Raw genomic sequence first — 17448 nt, forward strand, 5'->3', positions numbered from 1 at the left:
GCCCCCCCCCCCCCCCCAACACAAATCTAAGATGAGGGGCTTTCCCCCAATGCAGAGGTCAGGGGAGGGGAACCTTATCTTAGATTCAAGTAAATACAGTATATATTAAAAATATGTAACTTAACATATTTTAATTGTTAGAAATGTTAGTATGCTGCATGTTGGTGAAATACATATTTCTTATTCACTAGATGATTAGCTTTCTTGCACATATTTTTATCAAGCTGCATTGAGACGACAGTTTGAATTTAATTAAGTACACAATACCAGCACTTCAAATTTATTGAACAAAACTTTCGCATTTTGGATACAGAAACTTTTTTAAAGCCAAACACGGTACACATTTACAACTAACTAATTTATTTAAAACTAGTATTAACTGTTATAGTATTAGAAGTATTACCTGTGGTTAGTGAATTAAACCAATTATTTCAGTCACCTTGGGGAAAATTTTCTAAAATGCCTAGCTGAAAATCATGTGAACTTAAGTTTGCATAATTCTCTTTAAAATGGGGAGTCATTTTTACCTAGACTTTTTGAAAAATTTTGCTCCATTTCTTTCAGTTGTTTAGAACTTATAAATCTCATCCTGCTCTCCTTCTGTATTCATAGAGTGGAAGAGGAAAACAAACTTTCTTGTTTTTTCAACTCCCAAAAATGTGTAATTGACAAATGCTCCGACAAACTAGTATATTCTTTAAATTTTGAACAGGAATATTTTGAAATTCATAAGTAATCCCCTCAAAGTAACTAAAGTTATTGTCATACATTTATTATTTATTAGCATTGTAATGTATGGTAGTTAGCCCATAAGAATGGTTCAAAAATGGTAAGTTTACTAACCAGTTGATCCAGATGGTTCAGACGTGTCCCCATCACCATCTGTAAGCTCACTGCCAACTTAGAAGCATATTTCATAATGGTTCATTTGGGCTACCAGCCCCTGCATTTTCTTGCAGTTTACATTTAGCACATGTTCTCTTTCCCAGTGGCACAGGAATTTCTTGAAAATATTTCCCAGATCTTTGTTGTGACTTGAAGCCATGACAGTTTTTTCCTTCTGCTTCCATGTGTTGAAATGGAAGTACTCTGTTCCATAGAATGTTGCTCCTTTTCCTACACTGTCTTGAGCTTGATATTATCCAGGTGGGTTTAGTGGATAATCTTGATCAAGGAGTACACAAAACGGTGTCTGCTGGAGTCAGAGACCAGGTTCCAACAGCTGTGATGACTTTGGTCCTTTGCATCCAGTAGTATAGATCCTGCATCCCTTGCAGGGTCAAGCCTTTAATACACGAAATATTGTGCTGTATTTTTAAGGTTGACCTCAAAAATAGGTATTTTCCCCCACTTTCCTGTGTAGAAGAAAATCAGCCTTTAAGTCCGAGTTTTTAATGGTCATCATTGGTGGAGGCAACACCTCGATTCATTGACGATACCATAGCTCGCTCACTGATGGGTCTTGAGGTGACTTAAGGGTCTAATCACTGAGAGACAAATTTGTCTGCAGAAGTTGCTAGTCTTTCCGCTGGGGAGAGTAGGTCATAGGCCAGGATTTCTCTCCTTTTTCTGCCTCTGATGTCTGTCTTCTGCTTTGAGGGCAAGACGCTTTACCTTGAAGCAGGCTGCTGCTTGGTTGAGGTTGCAGTACCACTGTAGTTCATTAGCAATAAGTTCTGCCCAGCTTTTGAGTCAGCATCTGTTTTCTTGAGGTGTGTCTTCCATGTGTCCTTGTAGCTTTTCCTCTAGCCACCACAGGCTCTTAGGCAGCAACTAAGCTGAGTGTAGAGCACTTGTTTTGTGAGTTAAAAGTCAAACATCTGCACACGCTGTCCAGTCAAGCAAAGTTGGTGCTTGAGGATCACTGACTTAATGCTGGTGATATTGGCTTCATCAAGGAAACTTGTGTTTTATGAGGTGATCTTCCTATCTGAAGCAGGATTTTCTGCAGGTATCATTGCTGATATCTCTCCAGGCTTTTGAGACGAAGATGATGATAAGTCACCCATGTTTCATATCTCTAGAGAAGAGTAGTGATGGCATTATAGACCTGGATCTTGGTGTCTTTCCAAAGATCACAATCATTAAAAATACACCAGAGCAATTTCCCAATGGAGCTCCATGTGCACTGGATCCTGTGCTGGATCTCTTCCTCAGTGTTCAGTTTCTGAGAGAGATGGTTACCCGGGTAAGGAAAGTGCTTGACTAACTCCAGGGCCTTTCAGTGGTCACATTCATGGCTTGGAGCAGGCTGATAGAGCACCTTAGCCTTCTTGATGTTGAAAGAGAGGCCCAATAGTAGACTTCTGCAAAAAGACCCAGTGTAGGCTGGAGGTTTTCCTCAGTGCATGCAAAGATGGTGCAGTCATCACTGTATTGAAGGTTAAGAATGGTCATTTTGAATATTTTTAGTCTTTAAGTGAAAATGTTCCAGGTTGAAAAGCCCTCCAATTCTTTTGGTATTCAGTGTCAATTCCAGAGAGAATCAGGATGACAGTCAAAAAAAGGGAGAACAGAATTGGAGTTATGTCACATCTAGCAGACCTCCTGCATCTAAAAAGAAAGACCTACAAAGGATGGAGGACTGGGTCGACCTCCAAGGAATGTTCTGCACTGGTCCGGACCTGCAGGGAGCGAACCAGGAAAGCCAAGGATGCGACAGAACTCCAACTAGCTACAAGTATCAAGGACAATAACAAGTCCTTTTTTAGGTATGTTGGGAGCCAGAGGAAAAGCAAGGTCAACATTGGACCCCTGCTAAACCAGATGTGACAACTGACAACCAATGCCAAGAAAAAGCCAACTTGCTAAATGAGTACTTTGCGTCAGTTTTTCACCAGTCCCTGCCCATTACAGGATGGAAACGCCTGGGTGAGGGAGATTCCTTACTTTCCATCAATGCTGACCTTGTGAAGGGGAACACCTTGCAAGGCTGGAGACCTTCAAGTCAGCTGGCCCTGACAGTTTACACCTCAGGGTACTCAAGGAGCTGGCAAACTTCATAGCTCAGTCCCTGGCACGGATCTTCAAGAGCTCCTGGTGCTCTGGTGAAGTGCCTGAAGATTGGAAGAAGGCCACTGTGGTGCCTATCTTCAAGAAAGGGAGGAAAGTGGATCCGGCAAACTACAGGCCCATCAGCCTGACCTCTATCCTGGGGAAGATCTTGGAAAAAATTATCAAAGAGACCATTCTTGGGAAACTGCCTGATGGTAACATCCTGAGAGAGAGCCAGCACGGGTTTGTTGCAGCTAGGTCTTGCTTGACCAATCTTATTTCCTTTTACGACCAGGTGACTTATCACCTGGACAAGGAAGAAGAGATTGATGTCGTATATCTTGACTTCAAAAAAGCCTTCAATCTGGTATCCCGTGATCACCTCTTAGCAAAACTGGCCAACTGCATTCTTGGCTTTGCCACGATCTGCTGGATGGGGAATTGCCTCTGTGGTCAGACCCAGAGGGCGGTGGTTGTTTGAAGTCAATCGTCGTGGTGCCCTGTGACCAGTGGGGTCCCTCAAGGCTCTGTCCTTGAGCCTATGCTATTCAACATCTTCATTAATGATGTGGACAGTATCAGAAGCGGACTGGCCAAGTTCGCTGACGACACCAAACTTTGGGGTAATACATGCACACCTGAGGACAGGAGGACGATCCAGGCTGACCTTGACAGGCTCAGGAAATGAGCGGATGAGACCTTGATGGTGTTTAACACCCAAAAATGTGAGGGAGGAAAAACCCTGCACCATGCTTATAGGCTTGGCAGTCTACACTGGCTAGCACTACAGATGAAAGGGACTTGGGGGTCATGATTGACCACAAGATGAACATGAGCCAACAATGTGATGCTGTAGCTAGTAAAGCGAGCAAAACGCTGGCTTGGATCCATAGATGCTTCTCAAGCAGATCTCAGAACGTAATTCCCCTGTTGTACTCGGCCTTGGTGAGGCCGCAGCTGGAGTACTGCATCCAGTTTTGGGCCCCACAATTCAAAAAGGATGTGGAGAAGCTTGAGAGAGTCCAGAGAAGAGCCACGCACATGATCAGAGGTCAGAAAAACAAACCTTATGATGAGATGATGAGAGCTATGGGACTCTTCAGCCTGGAAAAGCACAGGCTCAGGGGTGATCTGGTAGCTGCCTATAAGTTTATCAGGGGTGCTCACCAGGATCTGGGGGAATGTCTGTTCACCAGAGCACCCCAAGGGATGACAAGGTGAAATGGTCACAAACTCCTCTGACCATTTCAGGAAGAAGGAAGAACTTCTTTATTGTCCGAGCCCCCAAGGTCTGGAATAGACTGCCACTGGAGGTGGTTCAAGCACCTACTTTGAACGCCTCCAAGAGACATTTAGATGTTTATCTGCTGGGATCCTATGACCCCTGCTGGCTTCCTGCCCCTGGGGTAGGGGTCCTGACTGAAAGATCTTCTGAGGTCCCTTCCAGCCCTGATGTCTTTGAAATCCTTGCTTGACCCCAGTTTGGATGATAAATGGATCCACAACAAAGAAAGGTTGCAGTCCTGTGTACGTGTAGAAGCCTCAGGCTCTTGATGTATTTTTTCAGGGTATCCAAATCTGTCGAGTACTTACCATAAGGCTTTGTGCCTGACAAGAGTCAAAGGCCTTAATAAGATCAGTGAAGTCCATATACTGGTTAATATGTTGTTCCTGACACTTTTGGATCCGGGGAACAACTAAGATCATGTCAGTTGCCCCATTGGATAGCCTGAAACCACACTCAGATTCTGGCAGAACTTCCTCAGGACGAGGTATAAGACAATTCAGAAAGACGCAGTCAAGAATTTTTATCCAATGTGGAAAGGAGGGTAATACCTTGATAGTTTCCCCCACTTATCTCTTTTTTTGAAGGTAGTCACAATGATAATATTTCTCACATCCCCAGGGACCTCCTCATTGTCCCAAATTTGAAGAATAAATTCTTCTCAGTCCCGGTTCCTCACCACCATCCTTGAAGATTTCAGCAGGTATGCCATGCAGTCCAGTATCCTTGTTGTTGTTCTTAGTTTCCTTGATGACACACTAAACTTTTTTTAGGATGTGAGTGTTGGCAAGGGATCCCCTCTTGGGGTGCTGGGGGACTGACTTGATGGTGGTGACATCCATCACAGTTGACTCACAGCTCAGGACTGCCTCAGAGTTCTCTTTCCATTTAGCCTAGATAAATTGGTTGTCTTGAAGGACAAGACTTATTTAAAGAGCCATCCTGCAGTCACAGGAAGTTGAACTGTAGATGGCTTTTGGTGCTGGGAAAAAATTGTGCATGTCATGATTGTCAGCATATAGCTGAATCTTCTTGGCTTCGTCTTGCCACAACTGATGTTTGATGTCCCAGATCCTCCTTTGAGGAGCTGATATGTCGTCTTCTGCAGAGATGAGGTGTTGTCTTGCCAAAAAGAATACTTGCTTCCTTTCTGGTCAAGGAGGGCTTAGCATATCACATGAGCCATGCAAGGAACCAGTGAATGAATACTAGACAGATGATAGTCTTTTCAGATCAATTATGAATATCCAGCTTGTTCCAAAACACTGAAAACAGCCAAAAGGAATGTGAAGGATTCTCAGCATCGCATCTCTTCAAGGGCTGAAGGTCTGCAAGGATCTCCAACCCTGTCTTCGTGAAAAGCTCTCTACCCTTCCCACAACTGAAGGCAACATTGAGGGAATTCAGGGAGGGTTTTAAACTGCCATCCATGTGGCCTGTGCTGAATCTGTTGGCTTGTACCCCACTCATTGACACCAAGAATGGCTCAATGAGAGCATCACCAAAGAGTTTTTAATAGAGGCTCATTGACTCAACTTATTATTTTATTTAAATTATTTTAATAGATTATATTAAATTTATACATTAGCCTATACTGCATTAAATTCAAATTTAATTTTAAGCAGGTTTAATATTTAAACTTAAATATTATTTAAATTAAAACAATTTTAAAAATCTAATTTACATTTTTAAAATGTTTTTAATTTGATTTTTTTAATTATTTGATTTTTATCCACCCCAGCCTGAAAAGTGTGCTAGACTTGTGTTCCAATTATACAATTGGTCCAATAAAGTATCACAAAAATACCCTTACATCTGGAACAGTTTTATAAATCAATGACCAGATAACTCAAAATAAGTATCAGTTTTCCTCTTGTATATTTAGGAAAGCTGAGATAGAGAAGTGAGGTAACATGGCCAAGAGAGCACCCAGTATGCTTGTGACAGACAGTAGTGCCCAAGTTTTCTGTCTTCCAGGTCACTGTTCCCTCTTTGAGGCAGCGTGGTTAAGAATATAAGAAGCACCATAGTGGATCAGACAGTGGGTCCATCTAGCCCAGTATCCTGTCTTTGACACTGGTAGGAGTAGATGCTATAGATGGAGAGCGCTGAAACAGAGATAACTAGAGTGATCTATTCAGTACCTTCCCTGGCATCCACTGCTACAGGTTTAGAGATGTCAGAGGAAACATCTCCAGTCATTCTGTTCAACAGCTGTTAATATGTCATCCATTACTTGATCTAGTCCTTTTTTTGAACCTGGCTATGCTGTTACCACTTCTTGAGACAATTAATTTCACAAGTTAACTACACATTGCATAAAAAGGGATTTTCTCCTGTTAGTTTTAAACTTGTCATCTACTAAGTTCAGTGGGTGCTCTTTAGTTTTAATATTTTGGGACTTGGTGAACAACGGTTCCCTGTTCACTGGTCCACACAGCTCATATTCCCTGTCAACTTTCTCCTTTCCAAAATGAAGAGCCGTAGGCTTTTTAGCTTTTCCTGGTGAGGCAATTGCTCCATGTCCCTGATCATTTTGGTTGCCCTTCTGTGTACCGTCTGTAATTCTACTACATACTTTTGACATGCGGGGACCAGAACTGCACACAGTATTCAAGAAGTGGGTGCACCATGGATTTGTATAATGGCATGATGATGCCCTCCATCTTGTTTTCAGTTCCCTTCTTAATAATGCCCAGCATTTGATTGGCTTTTTTAGTTCCTGCCGCATACTGAGCTGACACTTTCAGAAAACTGTCTAGAAGGGCTCCAAGGTCTCTTTCCTGAGTCATAACAGCTAGTTCAGAACCCAGCAGTGTGTACTTATACTTGAGGTTACGTTTCTCCATGTTCATTACCTTGCATTTGTTGACACTGAAGTTGATCTGCCTTTTTTTTTTTTGCCCACCTGCTTAGTTCAGTGAGACCTTCCTGCAACTTCTGTCCATCAGCTTGGGACATGATTATCTTAAATACAGGCAGTCCTCGACTTACAGCATTTTGAGTTACAACGTTTCGCACTTACAACATTTATAAATTGACACCCTGTTTCAACTTTATGACATCAGCTTTGACTTTACAACGCTTGATCTGGTGCAACGCCATGCCAGCGAACAAGTTTGCTGCATCATTCATCTTCCTATAGAACATCTATCCAAACTTCCTTGGATACTTTCTTTAAGAAAGCAGCCAAGACTCCTGAGAAGACTCCAGCCAAGAGCCCTTCAAAAAGTCTAACCAAGAGCCCTTTAAAAAGTCCAGCAAAGTCACCTCAAAGAAGTCCTTGCAAATGAATACATGAATGGAACTATATTACTCATCTATAATTGATCGAGTACAAAATTCTGGGGTTATTTTTGGTGAAAACAGAGTATTGGATCTTGGTTCAGGAAGCAATCCCCCATTTTTATAACATTTTCTTATGAAAAAATTGGTTCCAAGTTGCAATGTTTCAATTTAAGATGCAGTTTTCAGGAACCGAGGGCTGCCTGTAATTTAGTATGATCTGCAAACTTGGAGAACTCATTGTGCAGCCCCGTTTCCAGGTCACTGATGAAAACATTAAACAAAATTGCACAGATCTCTGCAAGACCCTGATTTTGACCTCCTGCTTTCCTGAAAGATGGCCATTTAGCCCTACCCTTTGCTTCCTATCTTTTAACCAGCTCTCAATCCACAAAAAAACCTTCTCTCCAGTCCCATGACAGTAGCTGTTTTTAAAAGCTTTTGATGAGAGACCTTGTTGAATACTTTTTGAAAGTCCAAATACATTGTCAACTGGATCCCCTTTGTCCATGTGATTGTTAAAATGCAAGCTATCTCAGAGAACTCCAGCAGATCTGTGAGGCAGGATTTCCCTTTAGAAAGAAACATACTGACTCTTCCCCAACAAATCATATTTGTCAATGTGACTGATGTTTTTATTCTTTATTGTGGATTCTACCAACTTGGCAGGGATGGAAGTGAGACTCACTGGTCTGTAGTTTCCAGGATCACTTCTGGAGCCCTTTTTGAAGATGGGTGTTATGTTGGCAACCCACCAGTCCTCTGGCATGGAGGCTGTTTCTAACAAGAGATTCTATACTATTGCCAGCAGTTATGAACTTTAATCTTTGAGTTCCTTCAGAACTCTTTTGTGAGTGGTTGCTACTTGATACACAACTTTCCTCACTTTTATGGTGGAATGTAGTTAATAGTTGTGCCTGGAAGTGTTTGGAATATGCGGACATGGCTAGTGGGTGAAATCTCTGACATGATCCATGTTGCAAAATCTTGATAGCTTTTCAGTACACTTGCTTACACAGTTGTTATGCACATGAGAGAAGAGCCATGCGTTTCAGCAGTTGAGTTCCACGGGGAATCGATCAGAGACATATTTGATCCCCTAGTGGCTGGGGAAAAAAGAGAACAGAATGTGAGCTATAGGAAAAAATGAATTATCAGGTAGCTCTGTCTCAGAAATTTCTTGGTCAAATGAGCCCATGTTTGGATCACTTGTGTTAATCTGAATGTCCTTGAGGTACACCAAGGTTCAAGGCAACATAAGTGACCATGGTGGCTACTTAGAGTTGCCCTTTAAACAGAAAGAGCATTTCATCCTTAACTGTAGTGGAGCTAATGCTCTGCTATGGTGCATCTCATTCATCCTGAAGTACTGCAGGTATGTTACTTGTGTCATTACTTTATGGAAAGCCAAGTGGCATTGTGCAAAACTATTGCTTATAAACTTGCTTGCGGCTGTCAAGCATTTATGGGAAGATAAATGATGTGTTTTGATTTTAAGAAATTTATCCAAAAATGCCCAGAAGGTTAAGTTTTCCCAAATCTCCATAGTACTGACTTGAACAGGTGAAAATAACTCTGTTGTGGGATTTCTGTGCATTAAATAAAAGGGCGAAGTTTGCATAAGCAGGTATCAGAAAATCATTTGATGTGTATCAAATTACGACACCCTAGAAATATGAAGTAATTGAACAATAAAGGTTCTTCTTCCTTACTTTAAAGCACGTCTGTTATATTCAGATAAGTTTTTAATAGGTGCTGTAGGAGTAACAATGCTAAATTGGTGATTTGTGTGTTTATAATTGCATATCCTGTAGCATGACTAGTACAGAACATCTTATCCTGACTTAAACAAGTAGGGCATATGTTAATTTCAAGTTTATTTCCTCTTTTTCCTTTTGTTGCTTCAGAATTACTGGTACTAGATGGGGGAACCTTGCTCGGAATTACTCTTTATATGCTTAGTTTTCAGAGTAAACATGCACCAACACTTCAAGGCTGGGGAGAAGCACCTTTATGATATTTTTTTTCTTTCTTAGCCAATAATAAGCTTCATAAGTGACTCAAGACCTTCCCTATTACTTGTTTTCTCCTGCTCAAAAATGAATCTTAGCAGTGCATGCCAGGATGAAGTTCTTGCAGGGAGCATCCTCTCTGGTTCCAGAGTTCTAGTGTGAGCCAAATATTTGTCTTTCTATGGTTCCTGCAGCTCAGTTGATAGGCCAAGTCAGAGAGAAAAGAAGAACATAGTGTGTGTGAATGCCTGTTGCAGAACTTAAGTGCCAGTTACAGACCGGTCATACATTAGGAAGCTCTGCTGAGTTTGGCATGTAGGCTCTTGAGTAATATCATGTCTATTCTACAGGCTTGCTGGCACATTTTTGTCAGTGAGTTATGAGTCTGAATGTGTTGGCAGAAGTTTCTCCTGTAGTTGCAGTTAGACTCCAAAAACCTGATTTTACCTGTATGGTTTAATTTTTTTGCAGGGCAAAGAACAGCTATGCCTGTTTAGTTGCATCCATGCTAGCAGTGCTTTGCCAGCATAATATACTGGTATTTCTATACCTGTAAAGTGCTCTGAGTGGAGATAGCTTGAGACAGCATAAAACCTATTGTACAGCTAGAACGTGAAAGGGGGTATGCTTATTCTTTAGATTCCCTAGCTGGAGTATTTGCTCTTTGAACTTTGCTGTCCAAGGGATAATTTATCTACAAATTGCTTTTAAAACAAACCAAACCAAAATAAAACAACACTTTTTTTATTTGGTGGTGAATAGTCTTGACATGATGTTTGTGTACCTGTTGGTTAATAGGTGTTAAAGTTCAGCAAAGATAAAAGGTGCTTTTTTTGGATTTACAGTGATGCCAGAATGTGCATTTTATATTGGCCTAAACCTTTTTGGAAGAATCTTTTTTTTAGTGGTCTTCAGCACATAACTTGTACTTCACACTAGGATAACATCAGGCAGTCAGTTCTATATTTGACATTCCTTAATCTTGTAGTAATGTCATCTGAATTTTAATAGCTGTGTCTGTAATTTTGGGTTTTAGAACCTGCATAGGAAAAATGTCGTCTTTACTATTTCCACAGCTAGCTTTGCTTTAACAGACTAAGCATTATTACTTCTATTTGTGTAGTTCCTTACAGTGAAGTAAAAGTACAGTTTAGAGCTTGAAAATATGTTGTTTTATCTGTAACCGAGAAGGAAGCGTACAAAGAAACACTATGCCATTTCCAAACTCGGGAACCTTAGAAAAAATATTCACGAGAGGGAAGAACCTAACCTTAATTACAAACTGCCAGCTTCCTGTGTTTTGGTGTGTTGCTCCTAATATAATGTTGTGCGCCAGAGCTAAGGTGCTATATCTGTGAACTCTACAGTTTCTAATATTAATTTGTATTACAGTGGTACCCACTGACTAGAGACCTGTTTGAGACCAGCGGTTTTCTCAGTGCTTTGCATGGGTAGACAAATATGGTCCTTGTCATGAAAAATTTGCAACTGAAGGTCTTAAAACTACAGAGAGATGAGCATATAGTTAAATTTAAATACATCTGTAAGTCCTTTACTCGTCGTTTTTTAGTTCTGATCCTGCCACATATAGAGAGTATGGAGAAGGATAAAATCAAAGCATGCAGGCCTTATTTGTGTACACTTTATGTGGAATAACAAATGAAAATCACCCCAGTGATTTACTTTTTATTTGGTACATGAAATTCTGTCTAAATGACAAGGTGCAATCGTCACTTTGTAAAAATGGTTCTTCAGTGCCATCAGTGTACATAGCATTTTCTGACCAAATACACGAAGAAAAGGTACCTATTCAAAACAAGTTTTCACTCTAAGTCCCAATCTTGTAAGATACTGAATAAATACAGGCTCCTTTATACATACAGAAATTTGTCCTTGTATAAGAGCAGGGCCTTTGCTGATGCTGTACAATGAGAGCGTAAGAAGGAAATGGAGATAAAGCATATGTGGTGTTGCATCTGTCTATTTTGCTTGTAGTTGCAAGATTTTTTTTTTTAAAGTTAGTTGTAAAATACTATTTCATTGCAGGCAAGAGTGAGAGGAGTGCTATTGTTGGAAGGCTGGCTGAAGTGGTATTTTTAGGAGAGACTGGAAAGATCAGAGGTAACTAAAATATTTTGGACCAGGAAGTTTAACCCAGGCTTTGTGGGGGGGCAGTCTGAAAAACGGCATAGAGTTGTGGGTGAAAGGAAGGGTTAAATGAAAGAACCTGCATGGAAGGAGGAGTTTTACTTCAATTCAAAAGTCAAAGGCCTGGCCAAGTCCAGGTGATCCATTTGGCTAGGTTGGTCAGGGCATGTAGCCAATGGCAGAGAGGGGCCTGGCTGCCTTTGAGACTCAACCTGAATAACCAGACACCATTAATAATGGTTTGCATAGGTGTGGTCTTTGATGCAAGTCTTGTGAAGATATAGATCCATAATGAAAAGTCTTAGCTGCTCTCCTACCACATTCTCTCCCACTTCAGTAAACAATAATATACATATTTTTACGTAAGAAATGAGCAGACATGCTGCAAGGCTTAATTGTGATCACATCTGAGAGGATAGCAATGTTTGAAACAAGACCTGAAGATGCTGTTTGTCTGTGGCTTTAAACAAAAAAGGAGCAATTAAAAAGAAGCAAAACAATGAGAACGCCACCTTTGGCTATGGAAAGTCATAGGGATAGGGAAGGACAAGGTTTCAAGATAAGATAAGTTTTTTTAAAATTTTAAATTGAATTCCCAAGTGGCACAGTGGTGGATATCCACTAGTCTACTTTTTGTTTTGTTTAATCTCACAGCTTTCCCAGTTTATGTAATACCTATGGACTGCAAGAGACAGAGCTAGTATAGTTCCAGAAAGAGCTTCTGGTTACTTTGAGGTGCCAAGTCATCTTATGCTCAAAGTTATACTTGTTTTTTAACTTTATGATTTTTAAAGGCAAGTAGTCCTAGGGAAAACTGTCTGTAGAATAGATTCTGCACAGCAAAGAAAATTACCACATAGTCTTTTTAGTGTACGTCAACTAGACCTGGAAAGCCTGCCTCTCTAGGCAAGTAGGTAATTTAGTTTCCTAGTCTTTCCATGGCTGAATAATTGTCGCATGGCCAACAATCATTTCACGGAGCCAGTTGTAGTAGTACCTTTTATATTGGAGACGTCTCACTTAAATTTATTTCATGCTAGTCACCAAATATCTATCACACCGAAACAGTCATTAGTCAGTGGCAGCCTAGAGGTGAAAGGAGCTGTATCCTATTACCAAACAAACTTGTAATCTCACGCTGCCTTTTGTAAGTGTTATTAACCACATTTATATAAGACTTACTGTCTCTATAAGAGAAATAACTTAAATGTAAAAATGTATATTTTTATGCTCCAGGAGGTGGGAATTACGTTTTTATATAAAAGAGCAAATTTGTTGCTCAGATATCATGGTAAAAGTAGAGATGAACATCTTTTATTCCACAGTATTTATTATCAGTCTTTTGAAGTAAAACATGGTCCTTTTTATTCCAACAGAATCTTTAAGTGCCCAATTCCCTTTGGACTAACAACCCTCTGTTTTTTTTGTCAGAGTGTTTTGGTATGTTTTAACACTAGTGGATAAAGCACCCGCTCTGTTTTTCCCTCCTCCCTATTTTCTCTACTGTCTGAAGCTAGAATGCAAGAGGAAATTTGAGAAAGACTCAAGATGCTGTTGTCCTGTATTGACTTGGGGGAGAAAAGAGATTTTCCTGCTTAGGCAGCAGTGGCGGAATCATTTTCTCTTCTTTCAGATTTAGTCCATATCTAACGTTAAAAGAAGAGGAGAAACTAGATTGAATTTTCTATGAATTATCTGATGACCGAGTGTTGGAATATAAGGAAAATACTTTCTTCAGCAGTATTGGATGTTCTGACAGCAGTAAGTAAAGGAATCCATAATAACACTTAATGAAATGGGAAAGCTCGTGGGTTTACTTCTCCTAGAGACTCTTCCTATACCGGAGAGCATACATATGATTAGGTTTTTGTGAAACTGATGTATATAAAATTAGGGTATATCTTATTTTAGGATGAGTCTTTTTATCTGTGATGTTCTTTGTTAGAAAAGTTGTGAGATTTCAAGCATTAGCTGTTGTCCCAGGAACATTCTCTTTTAAAAGTAGTAATTGAGATTAGGGCTCCATTGTGGGGGGTTTTGTACAGATGCAGGATAAGGAACAATGAAAAGCACTACCTAAATAGACAAGGCAGGCAAAAGAAGTATTATCCCCGCTTTACAGATTAGGTACTGGGGTCTAGAAAGACTTACACAGGGACACAGAAATACTCTGTGGCAGAGCCAGGAATTGAACCCCAGCATCTTTTAATGCTAGTCCAGTGCCTTAACCGTAAGATTTAGAGACTGACATTGTGACTTGCCAAATTAGCTTACAAAAACTGCCCATATCTTGTATTATGATTTAGAAGAAAAACACCGGGTGAAAATGTAAAGGTTGTCACAAACATACTTGCATGAGAACCTGCACACAAAATAAGAATTAGTGACATATTTTATGCATTCAGCTTCTCTTCTGAAAACTGTTTGACTCTCAGACAACATAAAAATAACATTTTTATTGATTTGTGTTGATGGGGAAATGGGACTAAGAAACCTGCCACCCTTACAATATTTATATTGGTACACAACAGTAGATGTTACGGTCTCAACTCTTAAATCGTGAATTTACCAAAACAAAAGATTGCTTATACTCGCCATTGAATTGTGTGCAAAGTGTTTCTGACTGTATGCTTACCTGAAAGGTAGATTACACTGTATTATCCCCTACAAGAGATTTCTGAGACATTGCCTAATGGAAAACAGGGGAGAACTAGAAAACATCAATACACTTTAAGTGGAGCAGCTTTTCAGATGTGTTTAATCTTCCTTTTTAGGCTACCTAATCTAAAACTGTAGTTCAAATACAGGAAACAGAAAATATGATAAAAGGAAAAGCTTACCACCCACAGACTGTCTATACAGTAGGTGATGGTCATGTACTGTGTTTCTGATACTGTATTCACAAGAGAAAAAATAGACTGTAACTTTGTCCTGCTTATAGTGCATGTACTTAAAGCTTTACATTTCAAGAAGTCACTTGTAGAAAATTCTTGATGGTTTGGGATTCAGTAATAGAACACTTGTCATTAGGAAATGCTTATTTATTAAGCTGAACCCTAGGGCAGTTGTGGCATAATACAAAACACTGATTGACAGTGGTTTGTGTTGCTTCTTACCTCTTCAGCTTGTCAAAGGAAAAAAAGTGACGTTTATGGTGAACTAAGAGCTAAATGAGCAGAGGTATAACAACACAGTCAGGCACCTGGGGCATCTGTGATGCATGGAGCCTGTGTTGACTTCCAACTGCCAGGAGAAAATTGTGCTGCTAGCAAAATGGGCAGCTAGAGCAGCAGCATTTTTTTTTCTGGTTCCCTCCCCAGCAGTATCTGAGACTTTGGGTTATGTGACACTTCTGAAAGGGTTTAATGTTTTTTATCTTTTAGAAGGACTCTTTGTTGATGTGTTCTACTCCGGTGCGATCTTATTTAATGGTCATATACCCTCCAGGATCAAAATTCCTCAAGGGCATTCTTCATGTTTTCCTTGTCATCAGGGACTCAACTTTGACATGGTACTTTCACATTGTCCTCAGACTTATGGCACCTTCCTTGAATACACTGTTGAAGTGCTCGGTACAGGACCTTACCATCAAGACATTGTTTCTCCTGACCATTACATCAGTATAAAGAGATGACAAACTCCATGATTTTATGGTTGGACTGCCATCAACAGAGCCAGAGTTATGGTGGTGATAAAACCACTCTCTAAATTTATTTCTAAACTCATTCTGGAATTCCATCTGAATCATGCCTTACTGATCTTTTTATTTTGTTGCCCAAAGTTGTACTCAATGCCAGGAGAAAATTAGCTCTATACTTGGGATGTCCCCAGCACTTCGCTCTTTTACCTCAGCTGTACCAAGCTCTTCAGGATGTCTCCTTGCCAATTGACATGCATAAAGTAGTCAGGTTGGGGCAGAGGAAGGTCAGGCAGAGGCACTATGGGTCAAACTTCAAGGGGGGCAAGGGGAGAGGGATCTTACGGTGGGTGTCTACTATAGACCACCCTGCCAAGGGGTTGAGTTGGACCAGGATTTCTCAGTACAGCTTATGGAGGCAGTTGGGTCTAGGGATGTCGTTGTCATGGGGGGACCTAAATTACCCAGATATCTGCTGGGAGGAGCAATAGGCCAGGTCTGACCGTTCGCGTAGGTTCCTAGCTGAAATACAGGACCTCCACCTTATCCAGGAGGTGCACAGCCCCACTAGGGCCTTGCTGGATCTGGTCTTGGCCACTCAGGATGACCTGATGAGGGGACTGCAGGTCCTTGACCACCTGGGTGATGGTGTTCATTGCCTGCTGGAATTCACCATCCAGCGCAGGGTGTTGAGGGCTTATACCAAGACTAAAGCCCCTGACTTCAGAAGGGCCAACTTCAATGAACAAAGGAGATTAGTGGGGGAGGCACTGAGGGCCCAAAAGGTAGAGGATATGGGAATCCATGAGGGATGGTTGTACCTTAAGGGGACAGTCCTCCAGGGTCAGAGTGTGACAGTCCCCGAGAGAAAGAAGAGGCGTAAGAGTGCTCTGAAACCCCCAGGGCTCAGCAAAGGCATTCGAGAATGCCTGCGGGCCAAAAGGGAGGCATACACCCTCTGGAAGAGAGGGGCTATCACCAAGGAGGAATACTGCTCCTTGGCCCATGAGTGTAGGAGGGCCATCAGGAAGGCCAAGGCAGGGATGGAGCTCATTCTAGTGGCCAGGATTAAGGACAACAAAAAGTCCTCCTTCAAATACATTGGGAGTAAGAAGTGGGCACCGGGTAATGTAGGGCCCTGTTAGACTGAAATGGTAAACTTGTGGCTACACCAGACGAGAAAGTCGAAATCTTTTACAAGTTCTTTGCCTCTGTTTTCTTGGACAGGGAACAGGACAGCTCTCCCACCACAGGCCATCTTGAGGATAGCACTGCCAGGCCTCGGTTCTGCGCAGAAGTAGTTAGGGATCTTCTGGAAGGGCTGGATGTTTCTAAATCTGCGGGCCCTGATGCCCTCCACCCATGGGTGTTGAGGGAGCTGGCGGTGGTCATTGTTGTGCCCTTGGCCCGGCTGTACGAGCGATTGTGGTCCATGGGCCAGGTGCCCAGAGATTGGAAACTAGCTAATGTGGTCCCCATCTATAAGATAGGGAGAAAGGAGGACCCAGGAAACTATAGGCCTGTAAGCCTCACATCGGTCTTGGGGAAAATCCGTGAAAAAATCAAGGAGCACATCTGTGAGGGGCCAGCAGGGGAGATCATGCCCAGGGGAAATCAACATGGGTTCATCAAAGGCAGGTCCTGCCAGACCAACCTGATGGCCTTTTATGTAACTAAATCCCTGGATGATGGTGTCACCATGGACATAGTCTTTCTGGACTTTAAAAAGGCCTTTGACACTGTCTCTCACCCCATTCTCATTAATAAACTGAGCGACTGTGGCATTGATGCCTACACAATTGGATGGGTCAAAAATTGGCTGTGGGGCGCACCCAGAGAGTGGTGGTGGACGGGTTATACTTGACCTAGTGGAATGTGAACAGTGGGGTCCCCCAGGGCTCAGTCCTGGGGCCTACACTGTTCAACATCTTCATCAGCGACTTGGATGAGGGGGTGGAAAACACGTCCAAGTTTGTCAGTGACACTAAGATGTGGGGAGAGGTAGGCACACTAGAAGGGGGAGAGAGGCTGCAATTAGACTTAGACAGACTGTAGAAGTGGGTGGATGGTAATAGTATGGGCTTTAG

The 17448-nt window shown here is 41.5% G+C and overlaps 1 protein-coding gene across 2 annotated transcripts in view; it reads left to right on the plus strand.

The window, feature by feature from the left end:
* ATXN7L1 (ataxin 7 like 1) overlaps positions 1 to 17448 on the plus strand; it is a 232420-nt gene that overhangs the window by 36234 nt on the left and 178738 nt on the right. The window contains exons 1-2 of one of the 2 annotated variants that reach the window (XM_019509422.1): positions 11619 to 11697; positions 13358 to 13485. The exons of the other annotated variant lie outside the window; for it this stretch is intronic. The gene's annotated coding sequence lies outside the window, so the exon portion shown is untranslated. Of the gene's footprint in view, positions 1 to 11618; positions 11698 to 13357; positions 13486 to 17448 lie in introns of those variants that run through there. 2 annotated transcript variants of the gene reach the window in all.

The sequence above is a fragment of the Gavialis gangeticus genome, unplaced genomic scaffold, assembly GCF_001723915.1.
Source record: "Gavialis gangeticus isolate Ggan-Ray unplaced genomic scaffold, GavGan_comp1, whole genome shotgun sequence".
In the NCBI taxonomy this organism is placed as follows: Eukaryota; Metazoa; Chordata; order Crocodylia; family Gavialidae; genus Gavialis; species Gavialis gangeticus.